Source organism: Acanthochromis polyacanthus, chromosome 14, assembly GCF_021347895.1.
Source record: "Acanthochromis polyacanthus isolate Apoly-LR-REF ecotype Palm Island chromosome 14, KAUST_Apoly_ChrSc, whole genome shotgun sequence".
Lineage (NCBI taxonomy): Eukaryota > Metazoa > Chordata > Actinopteri > Pomacentridae > Acanthochromis > Acanthochromis polyacanthus.
In genome coordinates this window covers 19,831,469-19,847,919 of record NC_067126.1, presented here as the reverse complement: position 1 = coordinate 19,847,919, position 16,451 = coordinate 19,831,469, and the positions used below count along the sequence as shown (strand labels likewise).

The 16,451-nt window shown below is 40.7% G+C and overlaps 1 protein-coding gene across 1 annotated transcript in view; it reads left to right on the top strand.

Moving 5' to 3' along the window:
- The first annotated feature begins 7,152 nt into the window (after positions 1-7,152).
- The window catches only part of LOC110969841 (anion exchange protein 3-like), a 99,216-nt gene continuing 89,917 nt past the window's right edge, over positions 7,153-16,451 (top strand). Inside the window, 1 exon segment of the mRNA XM_051958617.1 lies at positions 7,153-7,382. The gene's annotated coding sequence lies outside the window, so the exon portion shown is untranslated.

Here is a 16,451-nt window from a genome sequence, read left to right as displayed (position 1 = left end):
ATGGCCCAACACAGGGCACAAACCTCAGCATCCAGGGTGCAACGTCTACACTGCAAAAACTCAAAAATCTTACCAAGTCTGTTTGTCTTGTTTTTAGTCAAAATGAGAAAACTGCTATTTTGTTGCATGTCTGGCTTGTTTTAAGACACCTAAGCTTGACAATCCTGGGAAAATAACCCTCGTGTCACACTGCAGGTCAAAATTGACCTGTGTTGAAGTTTGAAAATGTGTGTGTGTGTGTGGGGGGGGGGGGGGGGGGGGGGGAATATATTTTCACAGTGAAATTTCTGATGTCCACATTTTCAACAATTTTTGGTGGAAAAAAAATGAATTTTTTACTCATTTTAGAAAATATTTAGAAGAATTTTCTTGACAAATTTGCGGGATTTTTTTTAAATTCAATTTTTAAGGGAAACTTTTAAGGAATTATTGGAATTTTCTTCTTGAAGGTTTTGCAAATTTTCAGAAATTTGGGGGATTTTTTTGCTGAATTTTTTGGATTTTTTTCAGACAAGGAAGCAATATTTTTTGGTGCTTGTAAATGAAAAGAACAGGAGGGTTAAACTAAGTTTTCCCAGCTATTTTTAAGATCTCAATATTCTAAATATCATATCTTATTTCAAAAAATCTTACCAAGCCATTTTTCACTTGTTCTGTTGGCAGATTTTTTTTTCACTTATTTCAAGGTAAAAGTTCCTTGAAATAAGTTTTTTTTTTCTTGTTTTGAGAGGGGCATTTTTTCCAGTGGATGACTTGTTAACATTCCACTAGCCTCCAAAAACTCCTGCTTCAAACAGTAACAAAGTCAAAGAACTACTGGACACTACAGCTGTATTTAATGTCCTGGGAATGAGAAGGGGCAATTAGTTCACATTACACATCCATTTAAATTATTATTGACATAAAATAAACTGAACAGAGCAGCTTTGAACAAACAACTGCAAAAGACATAGCTTCAGGAAGTGTAAAGTGACCACTGGTTTACAGCAGAGTACAGAGCAGTTACTGTATGTCAGAAGAGGAACGGCATCTGAACAGTGGGAAATAAATTATGGTTGGTCTTGAAGGGAAACCTGTTATCACTTGACAAACAGCCTTGGCGCTGGTCTGTGAGATCCCAGCCTCAGGTAGTGATGGAGCCAAATTAAACATCCTGCAGGAGTACCTGAGCAGGTCTGTCTGAGGTAACAGCAGTGACTTCATCCTGTGTAAGTTCACTAAATGTGCTGCCAACATCCAACAGTCTGAACAGCCGATTAAAGAAACAATCCCAAACCTCTGGAGCAGCAGCTGAGCAGAATTTTGTTTCTTCATCGACTTCAAGCCCTCTGCTTTCATGTTTGACATCTAAACAATGTTCATATTGTTAAGCTGGTGTGGTGGCAAGATGGCAAGGGTTGGGGGGGAATCATTTTCATAATCAAATTAAAAGAAGCTCACAGGAGGAGACCTGAATCTAATCAGTGACATGCCTGCAGCCATGAGAACAGAACATTGAAGTTTTTCTCACTCCCCTTTTGACAAACAAAGACAGCGGACACGGTTCCATTTGATGATCCAGCAGCTGCGAAGCGTCTGTCCTACAGACCTAAACATCCTTCAACTTTAAACATTAATGGAATGTCCTGCCACAGCCACTTTGTCCGTCATGTAACCCATCTCTCCTTCTTGATTGGGTATGTTGTGACAACCACTGGCCCTGAATCCATCTGAAGAATTGTGCCACAGCTGTGTTCTTTCCTGTTTCCTTTTATTTTCATGGTTCATAAGCTTTTAAGCAGCTCTTTAGTCACTGCATTAAGACACTGCACAACAGATTCAAGTAACTCCTCCATTATGTGATTTATCTTTTCATATTTAAAGTTAGGCCACCCTCTAGTGGAATGAAGGCACATTGCATATTGGCACATCACTTCCTCTTGTTACGTTCCTGAATATTCACATCTGCCTTTTCTCACTATACCTAACTTTCAGTTTACTTCTATGCCTCCCAGAATTAATTTTTAAAAATGGTATGCTTATTTTGAGTACATCCTGCTGATAGGAAACGTGGAGTATTCTTCTCATCCAGGCATTATTTTTTCAGTAAAATACCTCCAGAAAGGGTTGTGTAGTCGTTCCTTTATTACAAATTACAGTAATCGAGACATTATGGATGCTTTACTACTACAAGAGATATTCCAGTGGCTTAGCTTTCAGTAGTATTTCCACAATTTACACATAATGTTTGCATGCAGGGCTGCACAGTGGTTGGCACTGTTGCCTTGCAGCTGGAAGATCCACAGTTTGCGTCCTGGCCGGGTTTGAGATCTTTCTGCATGGAGTTTGCATGTTCTCCCTGTGCATGCATGGGTGTACCCTGGGTACTTCTGATTCCTCCCACAGTCCAAAAGCATGATGAGGATAATTGGTAACTCTAAACTGTCCTTAGGTGTGAATGTGATTGTCTCTATGTGTAGCCCTGTGATAGACAGGGATACTGTCCAGGGTGTCCTCTGCCTTTGCAATATGTCAGCTGGGATAGACTCCAGCCTCCCTGTGACCCTAATGAAGATTAAGTGGTTTATAGATAAAGGCCGGATGGATGGATGTTTGCACGTAACTGTACAGGATATTACACACAGAACTGCCAAAACATATCAACAAAACCACTTTTGTTATATTGTGTAGGCCACCAAAAACTGCTCTGACCCATCGGGGTATGCACATTTGACCTCTACGTGCCAAGTAACATCCACATGAATGCCATTATGCAGGGATTCCTGGAAAACCATTGCATTGTAAGGAGATGATCAATGTCATTCATTCACCTGTCAGTGGTTTTGGCTCATCAGAGTAATTTTACAGCTGTTGCGTTGTGCTTTCATTTATATAAACTTCACAAGCAATGCATCTCCGAAACAGAACAACGGTGTCAATACTCTAAACAATGTTTAATCTAGTTCAGTCAGACTGCATCTGTGGCAAGCTTATACTAAATGCATTTGGACTTGTGGATCAATGACTGTAGGCAGCTGTCGCTTTGAGCTCTGACAACACAGCAAATGTAATTTGTGCGATATCTGTCAGGCACAGAAAAAAAGTCAGACCTCTAAAATTCAGGGAAGCCTGATCAAACAGTATAAACCATGGCAGATGTGAGACATTTGCTTTCCTATAATACGTTGTATGTGATGGCTTAGCAAATCAACATTTAATTAACTGTGTTTTTCACTTAAAAATAATTTTTAAAAAGATGTTCTGACTAGCTCATTCTCATGTTTTAGTTTCCCAAAGTATTTTTTTTTAAATTGGGAGCATTTAATGATCATTGTTTAATTAAACATTGATTTTTTTTTTGATTTAGCTGTTGGTACCCAGTAATTGCTATGCACCTTGCAGACCAGCAGAGGGACATGTGATTAATATTTCTTTCTATTGCAAGAAAATCCATCCATCCATCGGTTATACACTGCTTAATCCTCATTAGGGTCTCAGGGGGGCAGGAGTCTATCCCTTAGGGTGAAGACAGAGGACACTCTGGACAGGTCACCAGTCTATCACAGGGCTACACATACAGACAAACGATCACACTCAGATTCACACTTACAGACAATTTAGAATCACTAATTAACCTCAGCATGTTTTTGGACTGTGGGAGGAGGCCGGAGCACCCGGAGTAAACCCATGCATGCACAAGGAGAACATGCAAACTCCATGCAGAAAGATCCCAGACCCATGCTGGGACGTGAACCAGGGATCTGCAAGAAAATCCATCTTAAGCATTTCTTTTTATTGTAATTGCAACTGTTAAGCATGCAAATGGAGTTTAACTTATGTGACTTACACGGTGAGAAAAGTATACTATCTCTTTGTGTATTTTTGCAGGTGCTGGGTGAACAAATTGTGCAATAAGGCTTTCAGAGCATCTGCAGCTCCGTAGCGCTGTTATATGTTGAGTGTTCTCAAGAGCTCATCCACAGCACTCTGAGGGGAAATCCAGAGCGCTCAGAAGTAGGGAGCACAAAGCACCAAACAGTGCTGCTGCTGGGTTTATCCTGCACTGAACTGAGCTCACACATTGTGGACGTTGGCAGTGTGTGCTGTCATAACTGGCAGGAGCCATTTGGTGCATGGTTTGCAGTGGACTCGAATTGTGAAAGGGAGGCTGGGGTGGGGTGGATAGGCGAGTGGCTGCAGATTTTAGGATCTTCTGTCTGTTTCAGAGGAGAAGGTTTAGGTCTTTTGAAGAAGCACAGGAAATGAAGAGTACTTTAATTACAGACAGGACATGTTCAATTCTAACCTCGAATCACTACAATAGGCCTAAATTATATGAGACTAGAGCATGTTGCAACTCTCCTTGAATGCTAGCAAAGTCCTTCTCACCTGAGATGCTCCATCAAGGTAGAATATCTCAGATGAAAATGAGGCAGGGTGCCGACAGCATCCTAATTCAAATGGCTTCTTCACTCAAAATTACTTTGAGAGGCAACAATTATGCTGTTTCCCTTAAACGCTAGCATACCCTTCTTCTGTGAAATAGAACTCTCAGATAAACATGTAGCAAGACACTAATAGCATTTTCATACAGGAAACCAATACAAACTAAATTAATCTGTATGTGAAGAACCAGCAGGCTGTAATTTCCCTTGAATGTTAGTGAAGTCCTTCTCATCTGATCTCATCAGCTTGATATTGTTGATGCAAAACATACTCAGACACTGCATGTTTTTATGGAAGCAAGGTTGCTTCTCTTCTATTAAAACAAGCCAACTTAGCAACCAGCAAGCAGGAGTTCAAATATGGATTTCATTAAGATAGACACAAGCATAAACTAAGTTTGAATAAAATATTATCCATTGATCAGCTAAATAGCACGCATGACCGAATAGAAACTCCCCCCAAAAAACTTCAAACCTTATGAGGAACATATGCCAAACACTGATTCAGCCCATACACTGTTATTGCAGTTGTCACTTTGAGCATTAGCAATGTTTAGCTGACTGATGTGCCAGTTCAAATTAAAATACACAAAAATTGCAAATGAATATACAGAGATAATTCAGTCATGCTCCCCACAAATTGTATCAAAGCAGTACAGCTAGAGGCTCTTAGATGTTTGGATGTAATATGGTAGCTTAGACAAAGGCTACCACTGTGCAAAACAAGCAGCACAAGAACTGTAGCATGAGTGACAATTTACTTCTTAATGAAGGTGTCCAAAATGAGATAAATTGCACTTGCCAGAGTGTGTCGGGTGAAACATTTGCACATTTCACTTGAACAAATACAACTGGGAGTTAATGGCTGCACAGCTGTAAATAAACCAATCATTATAAAGCAGAATAGAAGTGACTGGTGCCTTTCAGACAATACAAACAGAACTCGCACCAGAAGGGCTTTAAACCAGGATCCCTCAACAAGATTGATTGCACATCAGAGAAGGACTAGTGTACTAAACAGATATTTGGAGACAACTCAACCATAGATCTAAAGACTCAAAATTTGCAATTTATCAAAAGTACTTTGCTCTAACCAGATTTGTTTATGTGACAAAAATTCAAGGATTATTTGTCTGAACTGGGCTGAATTGCAGGTTATGCCTCCTGAGACAAGTAGGGAACCAAAATGCAACAAGAAAAGCAGTCAGAGAGCACAGGACCCTGCCAAGACTGCTCAGTCATTGTATGATTTGACAGATAAGTCTGGGTAGATTTGTAGTAGAATTGCAATCATGTGATCATCAGCAGACAGCTGACGCAGTCTTCACTTGTAGTCATAGTTAGAGTGACGCAGCACCGATATTGCGCAATGATACAAATATCTTTAACAAATCTGTGGGTGCAGACTATAAGCAGCATCACTGCCAAAATCTAATCACTTGTTCCTTGTGTCATTTCTGACCTTCCCCGAAAATTTCATCTAAATCCGATATTCTGTTTTTGAGTAATGCTGCGCACAGATAAACAAACGTACACCAATGGTCACTTAACTCCGCCACGTTCTTTGGCAGAGTAACAAAAATGAAGTTGAGTGTTTAGGTCCAACCAAAATTATTACAGATCAGGTGAATCACAGTTCATGGCATGGGAGAAAATTTTGTTTGAACAATGTGTGGGGAGGGGACACATTAAGCAGAGATCTGGGTGTCCTTCACCAGGAAATTTTGATTATCAGACACTGAATTTTCTGCATTCCTTTATTTCTTGTGTATCACTTTGTACCTCTTCTGCATCAATTTATGGTGTGAAAGTGTTTTTCTGTAGAAAGATACTATCTTTGCTTCTTTCTTTTTTTTTTTACTTTTTTAAAATTATTATTTTACTGGAGGGTCAAATGAATGAGTTCTAAATCCTGAGGATGACACATCCTCTGCATACCTCTGAAATCTACACCTATGCATCTGGTGCTCTATAGGGGCCAGTGGGGGTCTCAGACTTTAAAAGCCTTTTGTGTAAATCTGACAGTGTACTTGAGGCCTCAACAATGAAGCTGTAATCCTTTTGGTGATTAATTAATCTCCCCTTTGAAACTTCATGTAGGGATGGTGTTCTGTCTATGACTTTTTTCTGTTGTTTGTTATATATACTGCTGTTCAAAAGTGTGGGGTCATTTAGACATGCCCTTAATTTGAAAGAAAAGCATTATTTTCCGGTTAAGTTAAATGAATCAGAAATACAGTGTAGACATTGTTATTGTGGTAAATGACTATTCTAGCTGGAAATGGCTGATTTTTCATGGAATATCTCGGGAAAAGAGGCCCATTTTAAGCAACCACCACTCCTGTGTTCTAATGATACATTGTGTTAGCTAACGGTGTTGAAAGGCTAAGTGATGATTAGAAAATCCTTGTATGTTAGAACACGAATAAAAGTGAGTTTTCATGGAAAACATGAAATTGCCTGGGTAACCCAAACTATGTGGAATTAATTATTAATCATATTTGACAAGCAGTCTGTGAAAAACTCACCTGGGCAGTTAGATATAGAAAACAGCAATATATCCCACATGTAAATCCCCTCTGTGTTATGTGTGTGCATATAGTCTATGGGAGTGTGTGTTCTTCTTAAGAGGGGGCAGGCCCGTGTTAGGAGTGTATGATATATGAGTGTGTATACTACGTGTAGTAGTAGTAGTGGTGGTGGTGGTGGTTGTAGCTTCATGTGTTGTACCTGGGAGGACACACAGCTTGTTATTGAAGTGCATCCATCAGTGACTTGAGATGAGCAGGTTGTCCTCCACAGTCACGTGGTCACTGAGCATCCTTGGCAGATCCAGCAGGCTGCGTGGCGTGTCTTCACTAGGTTACAGGATGGACCAGCTCGACTGTGGCCGTGTGTAGCCGCAGCATTTCGTTTGCTTCTAGTTTCCTGCCGCTGGACTGCTCTCAGAAATCGCAGGTAGGTCGGCGAACGCGGCGGTTATGGATGCAAACGCGCACAGCTTTGAGTTTTGAGTGGGCAACTACGCACTGGCATCAGAACGATCCCGAATGCAACAAAGACGTGCACAGTTCGCAAAGTAAATGGCTGCCAAATGTTACAGATCGCCTCGAAGTGAGACGTGCAGCAATGGAAATCAGTGCTGAGGAGTGGGTCCGTGCAGGCAGCCTGTGGTGTTTGTGTGCACGGCTGCTCTGGGAGGCAGACACGTCTTCATTGTGTGCAGGTGGAGCAGCGCTGCTCCGGATCGGAGGCGGTGGCTTTGCCGAGTCCACTACGCTCATCGTGCTTGTTGTGCTGCAGTGTTTCTTGCCTGTGCAGAGCAACAAAAAAAAAAAAAAAAAAAAGTGCATTTACTTGTAGCGCAGAGGAGGATCACATCTCATGTAGTGAGCCGCGTAAAACAGCCCAAGTTGAAGCAGGGGCTGGAGGTGGCTCAGGTCACATAGTAATGACTCAGCATCGTGTGATGAGAGGCAACTACTGGGGCTGTAGAGGGATCCAGAAAGTGGACAGCTTACTGTTTTGTTTCTGTGCAAACCAGATCAGTGGAGCTAACCTGACACCTTTTAGCTTCTGTTTTATAAATAAGGGTTTTCAGAATTGAGTGCAAATATTGATTATTATACCACTTATGTGTGAGGCAGAAGCAGCAGAGTGGGATTTTGAAAGCTGTGCACATGACAGCATGTCCTCCAGAAGGACTGTTGTTAGCCATAAACTGAGGCTTATAATGCATTCTATTCATTTTGGGGAAAAAAAAGATGATTGGCCTCTTGTGATTAAAGGCTCAGTCCACTCTAACAACATGCCAAGTATTTTCTCTCTACCTGTAGGGGCATCTTATCATACACATAGCATAGGTTTGGCTATTATTCAAAGTTCAAGTGTAAAATTAAATTTTATGCAGCTAAATGCTAATGTCAACATGCTAATATGCACACAGTGACAATGCTAATAGGCTTGGAAAGGGTTAGAATATACTGTATGTGAATGAGGAGCTGTTACTTCACTAAATGGTCACAGTAACCAGTAATTCAATTCAAACTTACACATCTCACCAATGTATACTCTTTTGAGTTTTATTTATATTTTTGATATTTTCTGTATTGGTAAAATCTTATTGTGTGGTTGACATTGTTTTTGTTCTTGTTTCTCTATATATATACATATATATATATATATCTATGATGTTGACGCACACTTTATTCTGTTAAAGAACGCGTGGCTTCTGGCTCTTCTGACCAGCTCTTGTACTTAATCGTGAAAAAAACGACCACCAATAGAATCTATATTTACAAAAAGCAATTGTCCAAGCTCACAATTATGAACAGCCATATCATCAATTTATTTACCTTCTGGAGTTCATCAAAATTATCAAAGAGCAAAGTCTTTCCAACAGCCCACCACGTTAAACAACAATAGACCTCCTGTATGCGGCACACCTGTGTCAATCAGGCGTGAACTAACCGTGACGTCACCCGTTGGTTTCAACGCCGAGAAAATGAAGCCCGGATTTTGCTACTTCCTGGTCGCCATTTTGGATTTTTTGGAGCCAGTGATGTAAAAAGCGTCATCAAACAGGCTGGACCGGAGAGCAACTCGGGGCAGGACCAGTCAATGGGACTGTCAATCAAGTATAGCCACGCCCCCTGGCTCCGCCAACTTTAACGATTTATTTAAAATTCAGTATTGATTTATTTTAAGATCGGTCACCTGATCTCTCATTTTGACCATGAAAACTAACGGGAAGAAAATCCTGAGCTGTAGAAAATCAGTCTATCAAATTTTATTTTTTCCAAAAATGAATTGGGGTCTATGGAGCAAAAGCTTTTTGCAGCCAACCCTAGCGGACGGCATGATATTGCAAGTTTTTGACACTTCTGGGTGGGCTTCAATTTTGGAGCCAGATGGTACGTCCATCTTTATATACAGTCTATAGTGTCAATTAGTGTGACCTTTAAATACACAGATAACTAGGTCACAGCACCACCTACTGGTTGCCGATTGAAATGGCTCCAGCATATGATATATGTTGTTTGTTGACCCGGATTTGAAACAGATGTTCTTCTGACAAAGATTGCATTGGGCTCTGCCTTCTTCCACAGAAAAATGCATCCAAATGCTGCTACATTTCCATTTATACTGGCTCATTTTATGTTTTTTTTTTTATTCGTCGCTAATATCTCCTCCTTCCTGATAAAGAACTAAATGTGGCTCCGCTCCAGTCTTCAGTCAGTCGAACTCGGGTGACGTTCACACTTCTCTAAGGTAGCTGTGCTGGTATAGCTGTGTTCACATGAATGGAACTCAAACTATGTCATTAGTCGTTCACGTGAAGGCAGCATGGGCAACTTAGACTCGTGGGGCACGCAGGTGACATGTGAAGAAAGCAATTTTGCCCATATACAGTGCCTTGTGAAAGTATTCAGCCCCCTTGAACTTTTCAACCTTTCACCACATTTCAGGCTTCAAACATAAAGATATAAAATTTTAATTTTTTTGTCAAGAATCAACAACAAGTGGGACACAATCGTGAAGTGGAACGAAATTTATTGGATATTTTAAACTTTTTTAACAAATAAAAACCTGAAAAGTGGGGCGTGCAATATTATTCGGCCCCCTTGCATTAGTACTTTGTAGCGCCACCTTTTGCTGCAAGTCGCTTGGGGTATGTCTCTATCAGTTTTGCACATCGAGAGACTGAAATTCTTGCCCATTCTTCCTTGCAAAACAGCTCGAGCTCAGTGAGGTTGGATGGAGAGCGTTTGTGAACAGCAGTCTTCAACTCTGCCCACACATTCTCGATTGGATTCAGGTCTGGACTTTGACTTGGCCATTCTAACACCTGGATACGTTTATTTGTGAACCATTCCATTGTAGATTTGGCTTTATGTTTTGGATCATTGTCCTGTTGGAAGATAAATCTCCGTCGCAGTCTCAGGTCTTTTGCAGACTCCAACAGGTTTTCTTCCAGAATGCTCCTGTATTTGGCTCCATTCATCTTCCCATCAATTTTAACCATCTTCCCTGTCCCTGCTGAAGAAAAGCAGGCCCAAACCATGAGGCTGCCACCACCATGTTTGACAGTGGGGATGGTGTGTTCAGGGTGATGAGCTGTGTTGCTTTTACGCCAAACATATCGTTTTGCATTGTGGCCAAAAAGTTGGATTTTGGTTTCATCTGACCAGAGCACCTTCTTCCACATGTTTGGTGTGTCTCCCAGGTGGCTTGTGGCAAACTTCAAACCAAACTTTTTATGGATATCTTTGAGAAATGGCTTTCTTCTTGCCACTCTTCCATAAAGGCCAGATTTGTGCAGTGTACGACTAATTGTTGTCCTATGGACAGACTCTCCCACCTCAGCTGTAGATCTCTGCAGTTCATCCAGAGTGATCATGGGCCTCTTGGCTGCATCTCTGATCAGTCTTCTCCTTGTTGGAGGTGAAAGTTTAGAGGGACGGCCGGGTCTTGGTAGATTTGCAGTGGTCTGATACTCCTTCCATTTCAATATGATTGCTTGCACAGTGCTCCTTGAGATGTTTAAAGCTTGGGAAATCTTTTTGTATCCAAATCCGGCTTTAAACTTCTCCACAACAGTATCTCGGACCTGCCTGGTGTGTTCCTTGGTCTTCATGATGCTCTCTGCACTTTAAACAGAACCCTGAGACTATCACAGAGCAGGTGCATTTATACGGAGACTTGATTACACACAGGTGGATTCTATTTATCATCATCAGTCATTTAGGACAACATTGGATCATTCAGAGATCCTCACTGAACTTCTGGAGTGAGTTTGCTGCACTGAAAGTAAAGGGGCCGAATAATATTGCATGCCCCACTTTTCAGTTTTTTATTTGTTAAAAAAGTATAAAATATCCAATAAATTTCATTCCACTTCACGATTGTGTCCCACTTGTTGTTGATTCTTGACAAAAAATTAAAATTTGATATCTTTATGTTTGAAGCCTGAAATGTGGTGAAAGGTTGAAAAGTTCAAGGGGGCCGAATACTTTCACAAGGCACTGTAAACGACTCGCAACTGTGAACCGGTTCTCATCATTTAAAAGAGCCCTTCAAATGACTGACTCATTGCGAACATCACATCTCCACTGCACGCACCACTCTTCTCTGTAAAGGTGTGAAAACATACCTGTGCCAGCATGAACAATAACAAAACCAACTAATATCTGAATGTAAGCTGAGCAACAGCTCGCATTCACCAACTGTGAACTAACAACATGTCAGACAAATTTGGAATTACTAGAAATCATATTTCTCCTCTGTTGGTGGTAGCTGCCTTCCAACAACTCCAACCATCTTGCTAAGCTAACGCTGATGTGGAAACAAAGTCTCAAATCAGGGGCCAGAGTCTAAGACTTCACCGGGTTAAAATGTCCTAAAGCTTCTTTAAAGATCTTCATAAATCAGTAGAAGTCGACATTCAAAGGCAGCAGAGTTAATTTGTCGACAAAAATTCCAAGAGCACTTCATAACAATGTCTGGCATCATCAAAAGTACTGACTGAACAGAACTTTTCATGCCTTTGCATACTGTCAGAGTTGGCACTTTTTCCATGCCTATAGGGTGCATTATTAGATAATTCTGACACCATTATACTTTCTAAATCTATTGGTCAGATCATTGCATCAGATCTTCAGATTATACCATTAGGTCATGCTTTACAAGAGAACATATTCAGACATGCTCTGGCCTCACTTCATGCTTGCCCTTGTTATTATCCTCCGCCTCCACGAAGTGGAAAAGGGGGATATAGGTTTGGCCTCCGTCCGTCCGTCCGTGCTTCCGTGCGTCCGTACGTCCGTCCATCCGTACGTCCGTCCATCCGTACGTCCGTCTGTCCGACATGAAGGGGACAGCTTTTCTCGGAAACTATTACAGCTAGGATTACGAAATTTAGTGTGTAGCTTCACACCATGGACACCTTGATCAAGTTTGAAAATGAGACCTGTGCGATAATATTTAACAGAGTTATGGCCCTTGATCACTATTTTGGATGTAGACTCATAGACATCACATGTGGCGGGGGATATTGATGACCATGTCGTCTTGTTTCTTATGACAGTCGTCTTACATTTTCCACCATTTTGGATTGTATGTTCCTTGTACAAATTTTTAAAAGTTATATTACCTTAAGTAGATACCATTATTTTTTGAGTTCTCTTGATATTTCATTTATTAAAACAATATGATTTGTCTTCACACAAAAAATCCATGTTTTACTTTATGTGACCTTCCACCAACATTCCAGACATTCTCACTGCTTAATTGTCTTTTTTTTAAACCCTCATTGCTACACACACACACACACACACACACACACACACACACACACACACACACACACACACACACACACTGCCATCAGAACATCACTGATTACTAGAATATTCATCATTATGTACACTACCATTCTAAAATTCGCTCAGGAAATTTCGTGTTTTCCAGGAAAACTCGCACTTTTGTTCATGTACTAACATAATTGCACAAGGGTTTTCTAATCATCAATTAGCCTTTCAACATGATTAGTTAACACAATTTACCATTAACACAGGAGTAATGGTTGCCGTAAATGTTCCTCTGTACCCCTATGTAGAAATTCCATTAAAAATCAGCTATTTCTAGCTAGAATAGTCATTTCCCACATTAACAATGTCTAGACTGTATTTCTGATTCCTTTAATGTTATCTTCATTGGAAAAAAGGCTTTTCTTTCAAAAAGATGGATATGTCTAAGTGACCCCACACTTTTGAACATAGTATATTTCGCATGTTTTAACACTACTCATCAATTTAACAGCATTTGATTATATGACTATATCATCTTTTACTTTTTAGCACGTCACACCCAAAAATATTATACTACAACATATTCTACATCAGACACTCCAGTGAAAACAAGGTAGGGCAATTACCAAATTTCAAATATCTTAAGCCTTTGTACTCTTTTGTGGACACTTGCAGAGCTAAAGTCACAAAGAACATGCAGTTATTGTTATCACAGTAGTGTCTAGTCAGCTTCGGGGACCCTTCCATGTGTGTGCACAATGTTAGCATCTATGTATTTTGTGCATGAACTATCAAACATATGCCCACAGTCTCTTGTGTATTTGTAAATGTGGAAAACATAAGGCAAATGTTACGCTCTCCTTGTCCACATGTACACAAGGGTCAGCTGGGGTCTGTATAAATAAGCTTGAGTCCGCTGGGACACCTTCACTTTCGTCCTTGTGTGGCCCAAAATTTGTGTTCGTACACTACACTCCAAGGCAGTGTACAGTTATGAAATGGTGTCTTTAAAGTGATCTAGAAAGCAGAATAATAACTCTGCTCACATGGTGTCCATAGCAGTCTGTGTTCATGTTCACAAGGGAGTATAATGAAGGCCTACCACTGGACATTACTGAGAAACACACGTCAATGTAATGTGTCACTATAATGTGTTGGTTTGCATGCTAATAATCTAAGTACACTCTAGCAACACACACACCAAAGTACAGTGTTCTCGCCAGCACATTTCAGCGTAACGGTATATGTGAGTTTAAAAGATTCCGCTGTGATTACGGCCGTTACGCTGTTATTTTGACAGATAATGTCATGTGCGTTTGTTTTTATCGACTGGGTGCCTATCTAGGTTAATTTATGTCTCCCCACCTCAGCCGTACTTTCCTGTCGATTGACCTGTTCCCATCTAAAATTAAGAGTCGCTTCCAATCTCGGGGTTACAATTAGCATGTCTCGGTTGTTTCCGTGATGCCATGTATGGTGAATAGTGACCTAAATCACGAGCATTTGGAGCATCTGCGTGACGCTCATTGGCTGACATCTGGGCCGGCCGCTTGTGAGATTTAATGAAGGCTATTGTGCGTGCGTGTGCGCGTGCGTGTGCGGGAGGACCTGCCGTTACGCTGTTAAAAAATCCTGGTACCCTGAAGTACTAGACAATTTTTGACCTAATAGACTCTATTAGATTCAGGTATTACATATGATATTGAAATCCATTCAGAGGATAATGTGAGTATCTGTTCACAATACATTCACACTGGGTTCAATATTTGTCATTTTGAATGCTTTATGTTAACTTTCTGGTTAGAGACTAGAAGGAAAATAATGGGAATTACCTAAGTCATTATGCTAATTCTTTAAATAATTTGTGACAAAAAGTAGTAGACAAATAGCCTAGCCGCGCTAGACAACCCACGGCAACAAATTTAATTGTCTGCCACGGTGGGTCTAGTTACCCTCCATAAGGCTCGAGGCTGGATGCTCCTAAAACTGACCGGACGAATCACCATGAAGTGTAGAGTCAGAAGGCGGGCATAACGAAGTGACGACAGAGGCGCGACGATTCTGACAGAAACAACCGGCGCACAATAAACAGTTATCTTTCGACTCGGCTTTGGCCACAGCCCTTAAAGATTTGAAGCTGAAATTCAACTTGAAAGATAAACAAAGGACGGCACTGAAGTGTTTCATTGAGAAGAAAGACGTATTTGGACTTATGCCGACGGGATATGGCAAATCTTTAATATACCAGTTGGCTCCGCTGGTTGGGAAGCTAATGGGACTTAGCCACAATCCGCCGGCGCTGTAGGAAGTACGTCAGCCTATTCGTTGCACTGATTGGTTGTATACCTACCCAATTGCTGCAGAGTGATTTGATAGACAACCTTTTAGCCCGCCTCCCTCCCTGTCGAGCGGCCCTAGACCCTTGTGCCTTCAGAACATGGGTGTTGCGCGGCTAGGCTAGTAGACAAAATGACTGCACTAAAAACCTAACATTAATCTCTCCTTTCAGATAGTGTCCCCCATTTACTGTTGGATTTGTGAAGTGTAAATTTGTGCTTCTACAAGTAATTGAATATATTGATTGGTCTGGAAGAAGTGATTTAAAACTATTACAGAGCCACTTACCAGTACATTTTGATGTCTTTTTCTTTTCTTGTAATCATAGTTAGCTGACCTTCAATATTGCATGTTTTCTGTATTTTTTAAAAACAACATAGTGATCATAGTTGAGCTTGTGACTATCTTTAGTGATAGAAGTTTAAACTGAAGTTGTAGTTGAGGAATGATCAACTCAAACTGATGTCCTTCAAATATTCAAAAAAATTTTTTTCACATTTCTTCCAATCCCACTGTATGTGTGTACATCTCTGATCAATATATTCATACAAAGAGATTTGTTTGTTGCCTACATGCTTCAGTTTTGTCCTTGGTGCTTATATTCTTGCTGTTCTGTATACGCTCTTGGAATTTGAGGCTGCTGTACAACTTTGAGCCACCATCTCTGAGTTTGCAGCCCACTAGTCTGTAAATATAGATCTATAAATTAAGAAATAGCATGCTGTCTTTTCAGAGGTGGCCTGGTCTGGCCTGGAGTAGGGAGAGTGTTTTCAACCGGCAAAAACCTGTGAAAGACGATGACTTTCTGACCAGCAGGGGAAAGCAATGGCTGTCTGTTTCCAGAAGACAAGAGCAGTCTGCACTGACTTTATTTTGGCAGCGCTTCCTGTTGTATGAGGTTACACAGAGTACTGACTTGCATTGGTGCTACTTCAGACTGATATATGGGATTTAACAGGTCAAGTGTGGTTTTGCAGTAACTCACGATCTTACACCCTCCCTCTGCACTGTATGTGAAGTCCTGGCCGTGTTTGTCAGTGTGTTCTGTCAAACTCTGCAAGATGTCTCTGCACTGATGCCAAGACTGATACTTGGTCAGTGTTTGGTCGAAGTTTGTCCCAGATAATATGATAAACCAGTTACAACAAAAACCAGGCAGAATAATCTCTCACTGACAATATAATAAATTTATCATTTTGTTTATATATATATATATGTTACTCCGCCTAGGAACGCTGCAGAGTTATCTGATGATTGACGTACATTTGTCCATCTGTCTGTATGTCCGTCTGTTTGTCTGTCTGTCAGCAACATTACTCAAAGACTAGCGGATTTCGATGAAATTTTCAGGCAAGGTCGGAAATTACATAAGGACCAGCTG